Source organism: Kogia breviceps, chromosome 14, assembly GCF_026419965.1.
Source record: "Kogia breviceps isolate mKogBre1 chromosome 14, mKogBre1 haplotype 1, whole genome shotgun sequence".
Taxonomy (NCBI): Eukaryota; Metazoa; Chordata; class Mammalia; order Artiodactyla; family Physeteridae; genus Kogia; species Kogia breviceps.
The window spans coordinates 36,679,588-36,702,267 of NC_081323.1; the positions used below are offsets into that span (position 1 = coordinate 36,679,588).

The 22,680-nt window shown below is 40.5% G+C and overlaps 1 long non-coding RNA gene across 1 annotated transcript in view; it reads right to left on the reverse strand.

The window, feature by feature from the left end:
- The window catches only part of LOC136792474 (uncharacterized), a 66,088-nt gene extending 49,316 nt beyond the window's left edge, over nucleotides 1-16,772 (reverse strand). Inside the window, exon 1 of the long non-coding RNA XR_010836304.1 lies at nucleotides 16,694-16,772. This is a non-coding gene — a long non-coding RNA (uncharacterized lncRNA). The remainder of the gene's footprint in view (nucleotides 1-16,693) is intronic.
- Nucleotides 16,773-22,680: the final 5,908 nt, after the last annotated feature.

The following is a 22,680-nucleotide window of genomic DNA, read 5'->3' on the forward strand; positions in this document are numbered from 1 at the left end:
TTAGTTTCTCTGGAATCTACCCACTGCTGACACCCCCCTGGTTAGAGCCATAGATATGAACAGAGAGCTGGCAGGTGTGGGCAGAGTTAGGTGATGTCCAGGGGATGAGAAGTGTGTCAGCACATCTGATAAGCAGGGCTACTCCATCTGAGCTGTGTCTATCTCTCAGGCTGTGAACTTGCCAGCCCCCTCATCCTGTGCACCATGGCCCACCTATGGCCACCTGCTGGCGTTGCTTTTCTGTGCTGGGCTTGCCATGACCTCAGGGTCCCCTGGACTTGTGCCTTCTCTGCTTGGAGTCCTTGTCTTCAGCTCCTTACACCCTACTCTTCCTTCAGGACTCAGCTCAGATGTCACCCCTCTGAGAGGTCTTCCCTGACCCTATGGGTCATCTTAGCTGCCCCTCTCATGTGCAACACTGAACCTTGGGCTCACCAATTCCAATAGGCTTGTGAGCCACTTATACTCCATGACAACAGCCCAGTATTTTGTTGTTGTGAATTCTCTTCACCTAAACCCTGATTCAGGGCAGGATCTTTTCTTCTAAATCTCTATGATTCTTACCAGTAGGCACAGTGCTGACCACCAGAGAGGATTCAGTACATAATTCATTAAGAAGCAGGTAGATGTGGAATCACAAGTCCCAACTTTGCTGTTCTCCAGCTGTGTGGACTTGAGAAATTCACTTCATCTTTCTGAATTTTAGTGTTTTCATTTCTGAGAGAAATTTCTAAATGGTTTTCCATCCCCATTTCACTCGTTTTCCATCTGCCTCTCAAATGACCTAACAAAGACATTTAGCCTGAAACTTGGCATAGAAAACTTTAGTTCAAAACCAGGGCAGTCTCCTTGATAAGACCATTGGTGAGGTTTTTTCAATAAGGTGGAATCAAATTCTTTTGAAGAATTCTTTATCCATCTTGGGTTTGATTCACAAGAAAATGCATAATGGGTTGGAGGGGAGAGTAACTCTTTATCTTCCCAAAAATCATCTTGAAAAAGATCTTGAAGTGTATTCTTGTTTAGCCCATTTCATTTTATAGGTAGAAGAACAGAAGTCTCTGGATCTGGAATTTTTGTGAACATTTTTGTAGGATCTTACACAAAATGTAGCATTGCCAGCTATAAAGGAAAAAGTCATGCCCCTTAGTGGTGAGGAAAATACTGCCTGTGTGGTTTGCAACTTCTGAAGTTTATTTTGAAAAGATGACCAGAATAAAAGAATAGGGACCACCGGAAAGGCTGCAGAATGTTTACTCAGTTAAAAAAAAAAAAAAGTACAGTGTCTATCTGGAAAACAACATAGGTATTTCATCAAAGAAAATGTATTCGTTTAGTAAAATGTGGGCCTCTATAAAGAAGTATAGATTTTCTTACCAACTGACCTTAAAAAAGAAGTAACTCCAGGGAGCAGAATGTAGAATGTAATGATGTCAAGTCACGGGGGCATGCAGTCTTATCATTTTCTGATGAGAGATTTTTTAATGTAATCATAGTGATGAGTTGCAATCTTGCCCAGGCAATCCAAGCAATAACCCCAGCTCAGCTCCAGCCCCTTCAGATGTGCGTGTGTGGTGAGGCTGTTAGTATTGACATTCCATATAACCTAAAATATTGCTTCTTTGCTTTAGGATGGATTGATAGCAAACGTTATACACTGGAGGAAATGTTTAATGAACTCAATTCTTATTTTCTATAACTCTCTAATCCTGAAACACTGATGCATTTCACCCAGAGATGTTTGCAGGTAATTTTTCCCCACACTAGAACACAAAGCAGTGCGGAGTGAGACTCATCTTAAATTGCTGGTAAGAAAGGGAAACAGTGGCCCACTTTTCAGTAACTTTTGTACTTGTCAATCCAGGAATATTCTGGTTAGTGTGCTGGGAGTTGATCCTAAAATAACCAGTGTGCTTCTGAATTGTCAGTTGTTATAATAAAATCCTGTTACACGGTAACAAAGTAACATCTGACTTACGGACAAGTTGCTTTAGAAAGGTAGTTTCATGTAGTTTCCAGTATATAAAATAAAATCAACATAAGGCACTGAGGTATCAATTTATAGATGACTCCTTGTGGAAAATATAAGAATAAATACAATTAACATATCCCAATAGGGGTTTGTAAAGTACTTGAATATAATTTCTTCCTTGAACTTCGGTGAATGTCAGCCCTAGGCTTTCCATTAATTTATTTAGCAAACAGAAAGAATGATCCCACAGAAAGAATAGCTTTCATGCTTTGCTTTTCTTCCCCGCCTGAGCTATTCTCAGACCTGAATCAGAAGCTGTCGCTGGGATAAAGGTCTGGGGAGTGTGTGAGGGTGTCCTCTAAGCCAATCTGTTAGCAAGCCGGAGGGACTTTCAGGCAGATTTCCCTGTGGTTCTTTCTTCCCGGTAGAATCAGCTCACACAGAAGCAGTTTGTTTGTTCCAATTCTGTTGCGAAATTTCCAGTTACTGGAGGGTCACAATCTGGACACGATTCCTTCTTGGACAAAGGACAGACAGAGAGAACTGGAAGAGCGCAAAGGGCAGCGTCCCCAAAATGCTGAGGTGCGGGCCCCCCAGCTGCCTTCCCTGTTGGGTGTCAATCCAAAAGTTGATTTCTCTGGGCTTTCTGGCTCTTTCGTTTCACTCTGTTGATGGACACCGAATTGCTCTCTACTCAGCTCTACTGTTTGTTTGATGACTGAGGTTATTTGCTGCATGTGACACATTCTTGGTAATTAGCCCACCACCTCCTCCTAAACAGCCCTGTAGGAGTGTCCTCTGTTTCTCTGTACAGAGAAGTACTTTCAGAGCTACTGCGAGTTTCGTGGGCCTTGCCCTGCTTTTAGAGGTGTCATCGCTCTGTCTCTAAGGTGGACTTCTCCAGGCTGAGGGCGTACCCTTAACCGTTCCAGGTGAGCCATCTGTGCACAACCCAAGGCCAACCAAGTGCCTGCCAGACGTCACAGGGAGGATTCCATTTCCTGTCTGATATGATCCAACATATGGCTAATTTCTGGTTGGGCTGCTCAGAAAAAGGAAAACATTTTTCTCTGGGGGAAGAACAATATCAAATTTAGTAAAAACTAACTGTATTCCACTTTCAAATCCTGGTATTTACAGCCTGGTGCCACTTCCGGTTTCCAGGATTCTGTTGCCTTGGTCGGGTCTTGAGAAAGACACAGCTGAGATGGCAGAGTTAGCCACTGGGCTCTGCCTGCTTGTTCTCAGGACTTTAACCTTTCCTCCTCTGGGGGCTGCTGCCAGGATGAACCAGGTGTTATCGACGGAGAGAGGGAAGACTGGGCTTTGGTGTTGATGGATCTGACGCCATGTGAACAATGTGAAGTTCCGCCCGCGCAAAACATCTAGTAAACTTGTACCTCTTATTCTTTAGTCAGGACCTTGAAGACTTTGGGGAGTAGGAACAGGACACTGGTACAAATAGCAGGGGAAGCGATGGCTATGGAAGGTGTTACCTGAGGAAACCTGGAATGAGGAGCTCAAACTCAAGGTCACAAGTCAGCTGGAGGGCGTAGGTCACAGCCAGCAGGAGAATCTTCATGTCAGGGCCTTCACAGGAAAGACTGAGAAGTAAAACACAAGTTTCTTTTCTTCGACTGCCTCCCTAAATATTTTCCCATCTGAATGATAACTGAGTCTGGGGGTTTTGCTTGCCTATTTGCTTCCTCATCAAAAGCTTCAAGCTTTACTATTTTTGGAACCTGTACTTGTGAAACCCCTGAGGTAGAAGATCTATGCGATATTTTTCTCTGTCTTAAGTATGTAGGAACCCATGAGAAATTTTGATCCTAGCTTGCCTCTACCTGGGCCGTAGAAAAACCAAAGCAAAATATAACTGCTGTGTCCTCTTGGTGAAACAGTTGGTCTCACCTCTCTTTTTTCGATTTCCTCAGCAGTGTTGGGGCCCAGGTCAGGCAGCCCTAAATGTGCCTCAATGGCATATTGATGTGTGTGTGTGTGTGTGTGTGTGTGTGTGTGTGAAATAAGGTTTATTGTTAGCTTTATTGCCTATAGTCTATAAGATACAACTTTACCATGCCTTTGAAACAGGATATATTTCTTCAAAAAAACTGATCAAATTTTTCCATACATATGGTTCTATATGATAGATTACAGTGCTACACTATTGTTACATAATTATAGAAACACTATAGAACCCAAGAGCACAGGGTGAGCAAAAGAAATACAATCCTGAGCCATCTGAACAAAATGATTGTATGAATCCTTTTAGTATAAGTTTAGAAAACATGGAGGAGGGGAAAAAACACATGCACCTTTCAGTCATGAGCAAAGTACATTACATATCTGTTCCTTGATAGACACAGGAGGGGGTAACTGGTGACTTTCAGACACATGCACACTCGCTTATGCTCCCATTTTCTTCTCCTGCTTCCCTGCCATCCCTGAGACATTCACTCCCACCCCTTCCCCAAAGAAAAGATCAAGCACTAAGTCCTAGGGAACCCCACATCTGCCTTGCTGAAGAACATTGTGACTGCTAAAATAAGAGTGTATTTTATTTTGAATTAAAGTCACTTAAAAAATGGCCAACACAAGGAAGACACTCTGACCCTCCTTTTTAGCTCCCTGAAAGCAGGAAATAAATCTCTCCTGTGAAAGATACACTCCCTGCATCTGGAGATAGAAGGACTCCTTATCACCAAAGATATGGAATTCAAGGTGGAGAAGCCTATATAAACAAACCTTGTTACTCCTTTAATTTACTACTCAAGCACAAACTCTGTTTAGATTTTTCACTAATTAAACACCCCAAACCTAAGTTTCTTTGTCCTGTCAATTTCTTATAAATTTATTGTTCTTTGTGTAAAAGTATAAAAACTGGCTGCTTTGGCCACTTATTAGTTCCCACTTTTATGAGACCCCCAGACACACGATTAAAATTTGTTTCTTTTTCTCCTGTTAATCTGTCTTATGACAGTTTTTTTGTTAGTTTAGCCACAAGAACTCAAAAGTAGGGAGGGGGGAAATCCCCCCCCCCCGACAGCAGAATCATGGTTGCTTGGTTTTAGTTAAATACACAGTCCCAAAGCTAAGTTATTTTAAATAAATAAATAGATAAATGTTGGAAATTTCCACTAGATAATATATATATATATTTTGTTTGTTTGTTTTTTCCGGTACGCGGGCCTCTCACTGTTGTGGTCTCTCCCATTGCGGAGCGCAGGCTCCGGACGCGCAGGCTCAGCGGCCATGGCTCACGGGCCCAGCCGCTCTGCAGCACGTGGGATCTTCCCGGACCGGAGCACGAACCCGTGTCCCCTGCATCGGCAGGCGGACTCTCAACCACTGCGCCACCAGGGAAGCCCTAGATAATATATTAAGTATGAAATCCAGTCAGTACAAGATGGTAAGATTGTGGGCTCTGATTCTGGAAATAAGGAAGGATTTTGACTCATGGGGCACTGCTCTGATACTCCACATTGTACCAGGTACAGGTGAGATTCTTGTGGATAATTCCCAGTGTCTGCGAGATTGGCTCTAAAAATCACCATGAATATGAAAAGCTTTAAGAGTCAGAAACACTGATCATGTGCCAAGGCTCTCCATGGGCAGGAAAAAAGTAATCAATTTGTGAGAATGAAGTCGAAGATACAGAATAAAGCAAGAATCCTTGATCTTGAGATGAAAAGATGCCCTCCATCCTGGGGCTTCTCCAATTAAATCAAGAGTGTTTTTGGCTTTGTCTTTTAGGTAAAGGCAAAACTGGCACTGATACTCTTCTGAATTTCCTTTCAAGGTTGAGAACACACATAGCCCAGCTCAGTCTTTGCTACTGGTATCCTGATGTGTCAAAAGGATACTGCAAAATAAGATTATGGTATATGTCTCTTTGCTTTCTGATATAATTCCTTAAACTAAGTGTTTAAATTGGTCGCATACCTAATAGTAATACATTACAAAGTCAATGAGTAAGACTGTGTCTGATAGGAAAATCAAGGCACAGAATGCACTTGCCTAACCATTCCTAACATCAGAAATGTTTCAAAGAGCATCCACCCACTGGTCTATATGGTTGGTTTTGCCGAGTCACTAAAGCTGGAGGGAAGACATCTAGCTCTCTTCTTTCCCCCAGTTCTTCCACTCATTGAACCTTGGAGGAGTGTTCAAGGAAAGGGATACTTGGATGTTCTACCCCTTGTAATGGTAGTTCCAGAACTTTCATAGAGCTGAAGAAACTTCTGCTGGAAGAGGCATTGAACATGACAAAGTCCAAATGCCCTGTTACAGATGAGGACAGTAGGATGCAAAGAAAGTACTGGAAAATATTTGTGAGGCACTGAGACTGAAGACCTACAAGATATTTTATTCTGTCCTAAGTGTCCAGATATGTGATATATATTTATATATTTACATAAGTGTATAAATACAAATGCAGATGTGAATGTAAATAAATATACCTAATATTAAGTGCAACTTCTCCTGATAAGCAAAAATTATAGATGATTATCAAAGTGGAGAAAGACAAATAAAATGCAGTACTCCACTGATGTTTTTGAAAGTACTGGGTTCATGATAGAAGGATATTTCTTCTCATCTTGGTTTGAGCTCTCCTTTAAGCAGATTCTGAATGGAAGTGATTTATTTGGGATATGATTCCAGGAAATCCCAATAGTGGAGTGCAGGAGTGAGAAAAGGAAGGAAACCCAGTAAAGAGTGTGTTATGGAGCCAGTTGTTACTGAAAACAATTGAATTTCAGTCTTGCTGGGCATACTAGGAGACAGTGTAGAACATACCTCAGAATTGTCCCATCTGAGGGATATTGAAGCTGGGGTATTTACACACCAACTCCTAACCCTCATTTCTCAGTGATGTCAATTACTCAGCATGAGGATGAAAGCTCTCAGGTTAGAATCATAACTGCATATGCAGTAGGATGCTATGGGTTTGTATCAGAATCTCTCAGGTTAGAATCATAGCTGCATGCAGTAGGATGCTATGGGTTTGTCTCAGAATGGTGATAGCTGAGGGGTTGTGTCTGAGGCACTGACTGCATTAGCTACAATTCTTCTGCCATGGCCAAGAGGAAAGGGGTTATCTCCTGACCTCTAAGGTCAAATTTTGTGGCCCTCCAAAAGAAGACTTGTGAAATCTTAGGCTCCTATAAGAAAGGGAAGCAGATCTCATCTTGGAATGGATATTTCCCAAGGTATAGAATCTGCAGAGACTTTCTGATTGGAGTAGAGAATGTTGTCACAGTTCACGGAAGCTCTTGACATGGGCTCCCTGGAGTTGGAAGTTGTGTCTGAACCTAGGGTCTGGTGTTTTCTTGCAGACCAGTTATTTTCTGAAGGCAGAGGTTCCTCTCAAGTGGGCCATACAGCAGGGTTGGAAAACATTGTGTAAGGGTGTTGTTTTCTTTCTTTGTTTGCGATACGCGGGCCTCTCACTGTTGTGGCCTCTCCCGTTGCGGAGCACAGCCTCTGAACGCGCAGTCTCAGCGGCCATGGCTCACGGGCCCAGCCGCTCCGCGGCATGTGGGATCTTCCCGGACCGGGGCACGAACCCGTATCCCCTGCATCGGCAGGCGGACTCTCAACCACTGCGCCACCAGGGAAGCCCAGTAAACGTTTTTTGAATGAAAGAATATACATTCCCCAGTGAGTTAATATTGTACTAACTGTATGTAGAAACATACAAATCAACCAAAATATAAATATATAATATTAAAGGTAAACGTTTTGCCCTGTATCTTTTGTTCCAGTGTTTCTGTCTTAAAGCTCATATAATTTTCTTCCTTGTTTTCTACTCTCCAGTCAAACTGACCTTGCTTCTGTTGCATGGTTGCCTCACCTCCTTTCTGCCCCAGGATTTGGCTCTATCTAGGTCCTTGTCTGGTCCGCTTTCCCAAAGATCTCAGCAAAGCTCACCCTTTCTCCATTCTAGTTTTGTTCACATATGCCTTCCAATAGACTCTCCATACCCACATTCCAGCCCATTATCCTGTTTTACATATTTACCCCACAATATTCCTGATATATCTTATCTCTAAATTTTACTTGGTTTATCTCTGCTGCTTCCAGGAGAAGGTAAGTTCCATGAGAGAAGGACATTTTTCTGCCTTGTTACCCCTGTCTCCCCATGTGTAGTCTAGTGCCTCTGGCAGAGAAAGGTGTCTTCGTTTGAATACACAGAGACAAAAACCAGCTCAAGTCATTTCTTCGGCTGTATCGCAGGAAATGCAGGTGAGGGATGGGGAAATATAGAGAGCAAAGAGAAGGTGGCCAGTATATGCTGTGTCATTGAGGAGGTTACCACTGGGAACACTTGGAGCTCAAAGCCACTGGGAACCTTCTGAGAGATGGTGTGGAGCCCACCTCAGATTTATTCCACTGAGGGTAAAGAGAAGCTGGGATATTTATCTGTCAGTTCTTAACTCTCATTGGTTGATGTTTCTTACAGGGAATATTTACTCCTCAGCACTTCTGATTTATCCCTCACTCCATGCCAGCTGCTGGAGAAAGCCTTTAGGCAGAGGGTCCCAGATGTTTAAGTGGGAAATGTTTAATGAATCTGCAGATTGCCTCCTGGAAGGCTAAAGGGATATGGCACTGACATATCCTCTAGAGTAGGTTTTGAATAAATAAATCATCCATCTGAAAGAAAAATAAAATGAACGATATAGAAAGGGAACTAGAAATTTTTATGTTAATACATAATGCATCCCTAACATTACAGGCCAAGTGCTATAAAGGAAAATGTTTATTTGTAGAAAAGCCCAAGAGAAAGTAAACAGTTAAGGCTGAGAGCTAAATAATTTTTCAGTAATTTACCTTTTCTTTCACAAAAAGGTAAATTACTCAGGAACAGATTTGCTGTAGCTTTTAGAGTCTTCTTCGCTGGGTATGTTTGCATATATAAAAGATGAGCGCTAAGGTTATTTGATATTTTATTGTTCATTTAGGAGTAATGTTTTGTTCTGTGGTTTCATTTTATGAAATTACTTCTGAAATGATAACCCTATGTCAGACAGTCGCAGCTTTTTCCTTGCTCTGAATGTCATGCAGCACCTGCTCTTTTTTCTGGGCCTTGAAGTAATATCTGAGCAAATGAAGTATCATCCATTCTGATGTCTGAACCAGTGGCAACACTAAAAACTGGTCTGCAGGGGCTTTCTCTCCCTTATTACCCTATCACCTCCAAAGGTCCTCCTAGAAAACTACCCACTATAAGTAAGAACAGTACATGTGGCCCCAGTTCCACACCAGCCCACTGCTGTCTCCCCAGCCAGTGTGGTCCTTAAACTCCCATCGTACAGGAACTCCAGAACCAATACTTTTTAGATCTAATCTCTGTGGTTCGAACATATACTCTGGGAGCCACAGCAACTGTCTTGCAGTGCCGTCCCAGTAATGGAGCAGATGTGTGATTATTGAATTGTCAGTGGAAGATATTGACATGGGAGCCCCAGAGTTTGGAGTTGTGTTCAAACATAGCGTTTAGTGCTCCCTTGTGGTCCAGAGATTTCTAAACGTAGAAAGCCCACTAGAATGGGCCCTCTGAGACCTGGTAACAAATCCTACCATTTGATCTGTTAAATTAGTTAATTTTTTGGTAATAATTTGAAGTTTAGAGATAATTTACAAGGATAGTACAAGGAAATGTTATGTACTCTTTACCCAAATTCATCAATTTTTAATATTTCCCTATATTTACTTTATCATTCTCTCTATGATTTTTTTTTTTTTTTGGTTATTGGGTATCTGACATGTTTCATAGGTATGATTATAGCTCCAACGGGACTTAAGAGAAAAAAATCCAATACAAAGAATAGGTCTAAAATTGGAGCAGAGAAAATGTCCAAGAGGCTTGACATAGCATGTAATCATGTAACAATGCAAGTTCCAGTAAAAAGTTAATATTCATTTAAAGTGAAGATTCTCTCAACCAAATATGGGATGTTTCAATCCATTGCTTTCTCCTCCAAAGGTGTCACCATCTCTTTTCCTCGACATACTTGTATTCTCATCTTGCCATCTTTTGACAGAAATTAAATTAACTCTTCTCCATGAACCTCATTGCTCAAAACGCACCTCTCAACAGTCATGAATGCGAACATCTCCAACGAATCCAGCTTGCTTTTTTACAGTGCAGCCAATAGTTCTCCTCCTTCCCAGTTCACGTGAAAGTATAAGGCACACGATATGAAATTATTCAAATCTGTTACTTTTTTTTTCTTGTTTGTGTGTGTGTGTGTGTGTGTGTGTGTGTGTAGGTGTGTATGTAAGCCCAAACAGCTCTGCTCTCTATTAACAGTTATCAACCTGACTTTAAACTCAGGTAAGAGTAAAAGCATCATGGAGCAGAGAGCTCACATAATGAAATGCCGGTACCCTAAACTGAGTTGTTTCAACAAAATTTCATCAAGAGTTACAAAATGTTCGAGCACAGTGCTAGGCACTGAGGCTCCAAAATTAACAAATAGATCTTCTTCCTGAATGCTGGGGGTTTCAAGTTAAGTGGGAGAGGAAGAAAATTAATTATGCAATTAGAGTTGATAAGAAACAGTATTAGGCAAGTGCACCACGATGCTGAAGTACATAGGAGGCTATGCTATCCAAATCTGGGAGCCAGGACATCTTTTCATAGAAGGAAGTTCCTTCTATAATGGGACCATGGAGATATGTTGTGACTAGCCAAACCAGAAGAGATAATGAGGAAGAGAGTGACTCAAACCAAAGGTACAATTTGTGCAAAAGTCCAGAGAAAAAAGGAAGATTGGAAAACCAGAGGAATTGAAAGATTTGTGATGTATCAGTCAGCTATTTCTATAAAATAGTGTGTAACAAGTCACCTCAAAATTTAATGACTTTCTACCATAAGCATTTATTCTCATACTTATTAATCTACAGACTGACTATAGTTTGGCTGACTTACAATGAGCTCAGAAGGATAGGTCAGCTTGAAGCTCTGGTTAAACTGGACTTAGATATAAGATGTTGATTTGATTCAGGTATTCTCCAAGGTGTTTAGAATTCTTCTGAGCATTGTGCAGAAGGGAAAGCAACAACCCAGGCATGTTCTTCTCATGACAGATCACTGGAGCAAAAATCAAGTCAAACTATCCACACATATTTAAAGTCCCTGCCTGTGATATGAGTACAAACATACCATTGGCCAAAGCAAGTTACATGGAAAAGCCCAAAGGAACAGCATGGAGGAATATGCTCTGCCTTCATTGAATGGGGGAATGTGGCTATTTATTGAACATAAACCTAAACTATCACGTATGGTATTTGGGGATTCTACAGTCTTTAAAGACCTAGAGAGGTAGGCAGAGGCCGTATGAGCCACTTACAAAGTTCAGACTTCACCTATGTATGACTTTCAATTGGAAGAGCCAATCATATTTGTATTTTAATGTGATCACATTGGTTGTAGTTAGGATAATAGATGAGAAGAGAACAAGACGGATACTGAGACAAATGTAAGGAAGATATTGGAGGACAGAATCACCTTTGAAGTCTTCTTCAATAAACTAAGAAAATATATAAGCTATGGAGACATCCCAGCCTATATTATTAATTTTTACTCCTTCAGTTTAACAGATTAAAACATAAACCAGGATTGGTGGAGGGTTCATAGGCCAAAGACATTGAAATTGGTGATAGGAAATGTATCAAATTATCCTAGATACTCTGACTTTAACTATTTTATTGTTGTTTCATAAGTATTATTTTGCTGTCCCAAACCCTTGCTCTATTATTTTAAATGTGGAGCCCTCAGAATTGTATCTTATAAGATATTACTACTCAATGTATAGTCCCTGGAGGAGAAGCTTTCAGTATCACTTGGAAGCTTTCCAAATGTTCAGAATCTTGGACTCTAAGGTAGACTTATGGAATTAAAAACTACTAGCATTTTAGTACGACCCCTTGGTGATTCTCATGTTCACTAAAGTCTGAGAAGCACTGTTATAAAATATTTAAACAGGAAATACAAATGAGAAAACAAGGCAACTTCCTTATTCAGTCAATGCCTCACATTTGCTATGGTCTGCAGAGTGTTGCCTACAGAGCTGTGTTATTCTAGGCCTCCAACAACACCCAGGGAACTGCAAACTTCCAGTCTCAAAGTCGCATAGAAGCTGCATACCTAAATATTGCAGTATGTGATAAGGGTGTTAAGACAAAGTGTGAAGTCATTAGCAACAACCAGTTTTACTTCAGGTAAATGAGGAAAGCTGAGTGCAAAGTGTGATATGCAGACTAGACTTTGAAGTATTTTTGGGATTCTGAGAGGCAGTGATGAAGTGAGAAGACATCCTGGGAGGCAGTTCAATGTAGAGAGTTGGGGGGAAGGCAGCACTCATCCAAAAGAGGCTCAGCCAAGAGACTAACTGGACCGACGGAACGTGAGAGGAAGCATAAATTGGAGCATGCTAGTTTTTTTTTAAAAAAAAACTAGTTAGTTTAAAATGGTGTAAAACGAAAGCTGAAGTTAAAATTAAAGATAGGTAGAGAAAGCGGAAAATGGCTTGAGGCAGGGAGAACAATGGTATTCTACATAGAGTGGTGGTCAGAACAGAGGCTCTGAAGTCAGGGGAACAGGAGAGAACTTTGTTCTGTTACTCTAGCCATGTGACCTTTGGCAAGTCATTTGATTCTAAGACTCAGTTTCTTCATTGGTAAAATGTGGGTGATTATTCATATCGTATAGTAGTTTCTACAGTCGTGGCTCCCAATGAATGTCTCCTCCTGTCTTCCATGTCTTTATTTTGACCCACACTGATGCTGCTACTTAGTCATGTGACTTGTGAATGAGATACAGGCAGAATCCAGTTAAGTTCTTGAGCACTGGGGCTTTCTTCTTGCCATGATGTCCTGAGACTTCCATGATGTGGAGAAGCCCATCAGGCCATGTGGAGAGAGCAGCCCAGCCAGTCCAGTCTTCCCAGCTGAGTGCAGCCACATGAGTGAGCCAGGGGGGAGTAGCAGAAAAACAGCCCAGTCAACCGGCAGAATTGTGGTAATAAATGAATCCTTATCATTTTTGTTTGGTTTTATATGCCTTCAGTGACAATCAAATTCAGCAATATTTTCTGTGGCCCACCTTTCATTCACAAGATTACATTTCCTGGTCTATCAGGTTCCAGACATATATTTGATGCTAGGAATATCGACATTAAATTTTAAAAATAAGATAAAATAAGAATTAATAAACAGTCTCTAAACTCAAGGTGCTTACACTTACACTCTAGTGAAAGAAACATTCAACTAATCAGAAATCAAAATTCAGTTTGAATAAATCCCTTGGAGTGGAATAGCTGAATCATATGGTAGGTGTATGTTTAACTTTTAAAGAAACTTCCAAACAGTTTTTAAATGGGCATGCTGTTATATCTCATATTGATTAAAAATTTCCCAAATGACCAATTGAGCATTTTTTCACGTGTTTATTTGTTATCCTTATATTTTTTTTTTGTGCAGTGGCCATTCGTATCATTTTACCATCTCTTTATTAAGTTGTTTATTTTTGTATTACTGAGTTTTGAGTGTCCTATGTATATTCTGGATACGAGCTCTTTTTCAGATGCTCTGCAATTATTTTCTCTTCATTTATGGCTTGTCTTTTCAAGCCATAAATATTTTTCTAACCTGTACATGACCTGTTTACAGCAGCTTCATTTGTAGCAGCCAAAAACTAGAAAAAATACAAATGTCTATAAATGGGTGAATGGGCAAACACACTGTAGGACATCCGTGCAATGGAATACTACCCAGACAACGAAAAGGAATGAACTTGTTTTGTGGCAAGAGAACCCTTATTGTTTTAAACCACTAAGGGTTAGGGTGTTTTGTTATGTGACAATAGAAAACTGGGACATATCCCATAGGTTGTTACATACATTATCTCATTTTATCTTTAAATATCCTAGTGAGATATGTACTTCTAGGGACAATTAAATATTAGATACTATTTTTTAACTTTGAGCATTCAATTTTTTAAAAAGACAGAAGCATGCTATGTACACTCTATATGCTATTCTATAATTTGCCTTTTCTTTTTTCTTCTTTTTTAAATTTCACAATATATGTCTTGAGGATTTTTCCTTGTCAGCACACAGAGCTCTACCTCATTCTCTGTAATTATCTAGTAGTCTACTGAATGGATGTTTCATAATTTATGTAGCCATTTCCCTGCCTATGGGATTAAGGTTGCTTCTCCTATTTTAAACTATTACAGATCATGTTATAATGAATATATTGATATGTATATATCAGTGCCCATTTGTGAATGTAATTGTGGCATAAGTTCCTAGAAGTAAAAATTCTGGTTTAAGGTGTATGTACATTTTATTTTATGATAGATTTTTACCCATTATGTTGATATTCAGTGAAGTTGCAGCAATTTATATTCTTATCAAGAGTATACAAAGCTACCTATTATTAACTACTGTTAATAATATTATAAATTATTAAATCTTTTGGTAACTTCCAATCTGATTAGTGAAAAATATCTCAATTTTGTTTCAATGTACCTTTTCATAATGGGAATGGTGTTGTACAACTTTTCACATGTCTGTTGACTACTTCAAGTTCTGTTTTCTGGTTAGATATGCTGTATATTTTTCTATTATAATTCTGGTCTTTCATTATTCATTGGAAGGAGTAATTTATAAATTAAGGAAACTACCCTTTGTTTTTATGTGCTAAGAATATTTTTTCCAGGTTTATCATTTTTCTTTTGACTTTTGTTTATAATATAGAATTTTTGCATCTTACATAGTCAAATTTATCAGTCATCCATATTTCCTTTGGGTACTTTTATAGGTTATCACAAAGAACTATATTCAGTATCCTGTGATAAACCAAAATGGAAGAGAATATTTTTTAAAAGAATATATATATATATATATATATATATATATATATATATATAAAACTGAATCATTTGCTGTACAGAAGAAATTAACACAACATTGTAATTCAACTGTACTTTACTTTAAAGAAAAACATAAAAAATCAAAGAAAAAAAAAAAAAAAACTAGTTCAGAGAATGTTTCCAAGAGTCATGCCAAGCATATTTGAGCAACTCACTTGCAATACATGTACATTTTAGGATATTCACTTAACCATCAATAAAATAAAAACAATGTAACTTTAAAAAATGCACAATCTGTTAAGTAAAAACTGAACACAAATTTTATATTCACCATGATTCCAGCATTTTAAAAATTAGCATGCTTATGACAAAATTGCAGAAAGAATCCTCTGATAAAGTGAAGGGATTAGAGGAGACTTTTCTTCCTGAAAAATTTGATTAATGCTGTTATGACAGTACTTATATAGTAAAACAAATTAAGAACTTAATTACTTTGTAATCATATCTCCTGAAGAAAAATCCCATGAGGAATCTGAAGCAGAGATGTGATAAGGAAGTTATTCTGACCCATGTGTGGAGCAGCATCATAATATAATAGCACAGAAACAAACTGGAGTCTAAAAATACCCTGAGAAAACCGTAATTCAAAAAGAGTCATGTACCAAAATGTTCATTGCAGCTCTATTTACAATAGCCAGGACATGGAAGCAACCTAAGTGTCCATCATCAGATGAATGGATAAAGAAGATGTGGCACATATATACAATGGAATATTACTCAGCCATAAAAAGAAACGAAATTGAGTTATTTGTAGTGAGATGGATGGACCTAGAGTCTGTCATACAGAGTGAAGTAAGTCAGAAAGAGAAAAACAAATACCGTGTGCTAACACATATATATGGAATCTAAGAAAGAAAGAAAAAGGAAAAAAGGTCATGAAGAACCTAGGAGTAAAACGGGAATAAAGACACAGACCTACTAGAAAATAGACTTGAGGATATGGAGAGGGGGAAGGGTAGGCTTGGACAAAGTGAGAGAGTGACATGGACATATATACACTACCAAATGTAAAATAGATAGCTAGTGGGAAGCAGCTGCATAGCACAGGGAGAGCAGCTCAGTGCTCTGTGACCACCTAGAGGGGTGGGATAGGGAGGGTGGGATGGAGGGACACACAGAGGGAAGAGATATGGGAACATATGTATATGTATAACTGATTCACTTTGTTATAAAGCAGAAACTAACATACCATTGTAAAGCAATTATACTCCAATAAAGATGTTTAAAAAAAATCTGCCTTCAGGATTCTAGCTCTGTTTAGCTGGGGCTGATCTGACTTTCAAAATTCCTTATATGGAAAATGGGATCATTAGAATCACTTCACAGGGTTTTTAGAATCTTGCTTCTCAAAGTGTGGTCCATGGACCAGCAGCATCAGCATCAGATGGAGATTATTAAAAATGTGAAATTTCAGTTCCCAAGTCAGTCCTCCAGAATCAGAGTATCTAAGGATGGAGCCTAGCAATCTGAATTTTCACAGCCTCTCCAGGTGACTCCTATGTGGGCTAAAGTTGGAGCAGCACTGATTTAGAGAAGTGAATCAAACATAATCACAAACACTGCTTTCCACAAATTCATTATCATTAAGTCAATCACGTACAATGAAAGGTTGGCCATGCAGACTGGAGGCCCAGGAACAATCAGTGTTCTCCTAATTATGGAAACTTTTTTCTCCATTTTTTTACTTAGCGTTATTTAGAGTTGGATAAGAACATTAAACATTCAGTAGTTGAGAATTCTTCTTTTTAATTTCATAAATATTTATTGAGTCCTACCTGTGTCTCAGGCCTTGTTTTATACACTGGGATTTCAGCAATGAAGATGTACGAGGCTCCTGACTTCAGGGAGATTCTAGACCACCAAGAAAGACAGGCAATAAACCAATCATAGCAGGTGTAGAGGAAGTTACAAAAGAAGAGTCACTAGTTACTGTGAAAGCATCTAAACTGGGGGCTCTTACCTAAGAATCAGAGGATGAGTATTAGGGGGTACATGAACCTCTTGGATTTTGTTTACACTTGGGGAACATATATATGTATATTTTCATTGTTATGGAGAAAGAGTTTTCAAATAAGTCCTTGAAGTCCAAATATTTAAGAAGCCCTGCCAAGATCAACATTGCGGGCCAGTTTATCATCTGGATGTTTGAATCCATTATTTTCATTTATAAGATCCTTTTCCCCTCCTCCCCTAAGAATGCTTACTTGCCCTCAATGACCCAGTTATAGATTCAAAACCCTATTTACTCTGCAGCACAGAGCTCTCCCTTCATCCCTCTTCTATGAAAAATTGAAGGCAAATTTTCTCCAGACCTGGGCTCAGTCAGGTACCCAACTGCACTTCTTTATTACCAGATATGGATGTAGATGAAATATCCTAAGATGAGCTCCTGAAAAGGACCTTCCCTGACATTTGTTCAACATTTAATTCACAGTTCTTAGAGTTGAATGAGCAGGTCTGGGGGGTGTAAGCTTAAAACTCTGCCAGTTGGTTAGAATTAAATCCAGACCAATTAATAACAGAGTCCCCATGGGGTTAATATTAAAGGTGGCTGTTATTGTGTATTTTATCTTCATTTCAGGGTTTCTGCAAGTGGATTAATCAGCCCTTGTGTATTCATTCTACCACCAGAGCAACAATTCATTTTGATGATTATGTTACAAATACCAGAGACATTCATTAGACCTTGCAGAGAAATTTTTATGAGTTTGGGCAAATATCCACTGTAGTCCAGGCCGCAGATCAGATAATAATAGCAGCTGCAGGTTCTGGAACTCACAGGATCCCTCCACAGCATGCAATGAATTGGAATGTCAACCTGGTGATTTAGTTCACCTTCATTACCTAAATCAGTCCAGAATAAAGGCAAATATAGCATATGTGTTTAAAATATTGGCACTCGTATAATTGTTAATGCAGTCCAAGTTGCTTAAATAGTGGATTCCAAAGAGTCTTTAAATTAGCTTCTAAATGCCACCAGTAAAATAGTAAATGGAATTTAACCCTAACTCTTCTCAAATGCCAGGAGGCTTTTAATAACCCCAAACAGGCAATAAACATTTATTTTTCATTTCTGCACAGAAATCATACTCCAGTCTCAATGGGCCTCAGTCTACCACAATTGCTAGAGGGTTAGGCAAGTTTTAAGTGGAATCTCTTTTGGTGGTTTGGTCAGTATCTTCATTGACTCTAGGATCATCTCAATTTTTATCACGTCCCCTCTGCGTTTCAAATGGAAGAATCAAGAGCAGTGGCCTCTGCAGATAGTGTGAGCTGGACATCCCTGGCTTCCCTCCTGTGATCCTAGAATAATTACCACCCATGGTTCTTCCCCTCCCACCCCCGCCGTTCTCACTACTTCATCTTCTGGTGCTTTTATGAGGCAGAAGATAAAGAGGAGGTACTGTTCTCTCTTTTTGAATAGGCTGTGTTGAACTCCTTAGATGGCATCATTCCTCCACTTCCCCCTGGTACCCAGTACTGTCTTGCTACTCATCAATATACCTGGAATTAAAGGAACATGGAATCAAAACCAGGCCAATGCCTCCTCGCCGTCGGTTCTACAGGTCCTCTTCCATCGTGGCCCAGAGCCAGGTGGGAAGACCTTGTTGCTGGTGGTGTTTCTTCTCTGACTCCTTCCCTTTCTCTCCCACCTGCTTCTGAAAGGAACACAAATGTCTTAAGCTTTCTAGCAAGAGGAAGAAGAATGCGGACAAGGACGATAGCTGTCTTCTCCCCTGGCTTCAGCACCTGTCCGCAAGCACCCTGGTCTCTGCAGGGTCAGCCTGGAGGCAGCTGCCCGTTCACAAAGAATCACCAAGACTGTGCTATCAGGAAGGCAAAGGGAAGACCTACGGTGTATTTGTTTGAAGTTGACTGAGAACCATCCTAGGTGAATTTGATCCTTATCAGACTTGTCCTGGTAACAACCAGCAACAGCTATCACTAAGCAGGACCTTTAGAATGTAATTGGAAAGTACATTTCTTGAAACAGATTTTTTTCAAGCATGTTACTACGCTGAGGTTCACATGAGCATATTCTTTCTCAGACAATCTCCTTCTTAAGAAGGGAAGGCGTGGCCTAGAAGAAAACAGTCACAGAGTCACGGTCTCAAGGTGACAGAATGGAAGCTAGACATTAGAAACTGGGCTCATCCCCCAGGGGAGACACTCATAGCTCACCTGCTGCATGACTCAGCCAGAGACCCCTGGAAAGCTGTCACGTCATGGAACCATTGTCCTGTCCTCTTCAAGGCAAATGCCTAGAAAGAAAACATAAGAGATGTTTTAAAAAACCTTCCTTCCCTCCTTCTTCCCATGCAGCACTGGGGAAACCTATGGCTCACACATCTGCCCTACTCTCCAGTAGTTAGGAGCTGCTGAGGGTACATAAGGGACACTGTATTTTGCCCGTCCAGCCTCTGTCAGCTGAGAGGCTAGCCTCAAGCAGCCCAGGCCCAGGTGGACAACAGGTGGGGCTTCTTTCCATCCTGCCAGACTTTCAAGTTTTCTGTTACCTGTGAGCTGAGTCATACAATTAAATCTGAAAGATGAGGAGGGGACAATGTCCCAGTATGTTGACCTCCATATCCAAAATGATTTTCCACAAATCTAAATCAGGATATGTCCTGGTTAAAGAATCTGTTCTAATGAGTAAATTTTTTTTTCATCAAAAGACTTACAGAAGTATGAAGATCAAGCCATCACTTTCTGCATGGAACAAATCACCTTTCTTGAAATAGCACAATCACTCTAGATTTAGAATGTGTGAGAATTTGGAGGCAGAAGATTATGTTGCTATGCACAATTAGTTCCTACAGACTGGGAGGTGGTTGATTGCAAAGATGTCAAAGGTTACCTGTCCTCAAGAAACCCTCTCTCCTGCACCTGAAGTCTTGACCGGCTCTTTATTTGGTGTGGGGCCCTTGTAGCTCTAGAAGGTGTCAGGCAAGGCAAATGTATATCTCGGGAAGGGAAATGCAGCTGTGGGTGATGCACATGGGCTGGTGGTCCAGTTATAAAGTGGAGAGCAAGGTCTCTGAAGGAAATGTACAGGCGTGTTTGGAGGAGGGTTTGCAAGGAGACAGGGAGGCCTGAACGGACTGTCTGGGAGATCACTCTGATAGTCAAGAGAGAGGGGGCTACTGATATAGGCCACCTTCCAGCAGCTCCTCTCTTCAGCTTCTTCAGCTTCAAGTCCATGAACCTCATGCCTGACCCCCCCCCCCATTTCGCTCACTGTCTGTTAGCTACTCTGCCTGATGTTCTCCAGAAATACAGTGATAAATCACTGCAGATGTAATGTGCCTCATGTCTCAATTTCACAGCCTTTTTACTTTCCTTTCTATCTAGAATGTAAACTGAAATTAAATCTTTCCCCTAAAGAGCTCCGAGCTGTACGAGGATGTTATACTAAGAGGTGGTAAATCAATCACCACTGAGATGGAACCACCCAAGGCAGCATTTCCATACCCTCTGTGCCCTGGGTGTCACCGCAGCAAACGCACCGGAGTCTGCGTCAACTCTCTCTCTCCTTTTCCATATTTAGAATTTAGGGAAGGACAGAAAGCTCTGGTCTGATTTCCATTTAACTTTGATGTGGAAACAGTACAACATAGTTTGGGTGAGGCAACTAACTTTTTGAAGATTCAGTCTCCACACATTTAAAGTAGATTTAGGGACTTCCCTGGCAGTCTAGTGGTTAAGGCTTCACGCTTCCACCACAGGAAGCATGGGTTCGATCCCTGGTCAGGGAATTAAGATCTCACATGCCACGCAGCACAACCAAAATGTAATGTAAAAAATTTTAAAAAAATTTAATAAAGTAGATTTAATAATCCAGGACTCATATTGCTGTGTTAACACTTTACTGAGATTAGCTTTGTTTCAAATCCACTGTGAGAAATAAAAAGTAGAATGATCCCCCTTCTTGGTTCAGTCCTGAGTGGAGCTGGGAAAGCCCTGTCTGTGCCCCACCCATCAGTCTTGCCCTTACAGCTTCAGGGCACACAGTCCAGTCCACCTCCAGCACCTGCACCTCTTTGCCCTAGGCTTTCCTCTGAAGCCTGGAGTCTACCTTGACATCCGTGGCAGTGCACAGGAAGTGCCAGAAGCAATGCACCAACATCCACCAGAGCAGCGTTCAAACAATGACTAACGGCAATAGGTGTGTAAATGCATCAGCTCCCTCACCCCTCAAGTGGGATAGTCCACCCCAGGTTTTCAGAGCTCCACAGAGGATTAAGCCCCGGCTGCTCACAGTGTACATTGATTGATAACTGACACTTTGTGGGCTTCCTCATTTTCCCTGTCTTATTTCACCCACCTCCCACCAGTATTTCCTGGGGTGATCTTCTAAATGTTCTCTTGGTACTTGAATTCTTGTCTCAGGGTCTGCCCCTTGGAGAACACAACCTAAAACATTGCCCATACGAGGATTAGACAAGGGGCCAAAGTGAGGAAGGTAAATGGTTCCACTGTGGCAGGTGCAGTTTATCTTCTGAAGCTTGGAAGTCCATTTGGTTATTACATTTTCAAGACACTGCACTGTCTTTAAATACCTGATTTAACCAACCTAAGCGGCTTTACTTGGTCAACAATGCACACTCTGTTCCCTTTTTATTTTCTAAAACTCTCTGAGCATAATGTCCACATCATATCATTCTTTTTTTTTTTTTTTTTTTTTTTGGTCGTGCTACACGGCATGTGGGAATCTTAGTTCCCTGACCAGGGATGGAAAAAGTGCCCCCTGAACCCATGCCCCCTGCAGTGGAAGTGTGGAGTCTTAACCACTGGACTGCTGGAGAAGTCCCATATCATTCTTACAAAAACGTTTATTGAGCATCTGGCATAAGGTGATGGAGAGAGGACTGAACAGGGAATCAGAGGCTCTGGGTGTTAAATGAGGATTACATTCTCACAGTAAAAGTTCAGTAGCGATATCTGTATCCAGAAGTGTGTACAATCTCACTCTGAAATGGCCCAAACTAATGTGTTAAAGGTGCTTTTTCTGCATCCTTGGTTATCATAAGAAAAGCAAGACCCTGGGGTCTCCAAATACCTTTAATGGAGGTACTATCCAGTTAAAAAATCTAGGATAGCCTTAGAGGAAGAAATCCTGGGCAGAAGACAGCACACATGTTCAATGTGCATGAGAAGGAAGAGGTAAAGTTGATAATGAAACCACATCACTCTCAGGAAAGCTCAGGTCACCTTTGCCATGAATCTTTATTTCGTGGGTGTCAGGAACTCTCTCAACAGCAACACTGGAAATTTCGTTAGGTCAGGAAAAAAAAAGACTTCTATTTTGTATGTCTATCCATCCAGTTAAATTGCTTTTCTTTCCATCCATCCATCCATCCATCCATCCATCCATCCATCCATCCATCCATCACGTCTTCTCTCCCCTCTTCCCCTCTTTCTTCTTTCCATCCATTTTGTCCTTCCCTCCATGCCTCTTTCCATTCTCCCTTCCATCCCTCTTTCCAATAACCCTTCATCCTTACCTTCTCCCTTCTGTCTTTCTTCCATCACTTTTTTTCACCTCCTTTTTTCAACCAGGCTTCCTTCTTTCTTTCCTTCCTCCATTCATGAATATTCTTAAAAGTGACACTGGGACCTGATGATTAAATGTCACAGTGCAGTCAGGCTACCTGGTTCAAACCCAGGTCCAGTATTCCCTATACATAGATGCTTGGGCAATTTGCTTAAATATTCCATCTTGAGGTGTCTAGCTTTTTTATGTATAAGCTGGAGCTAATAA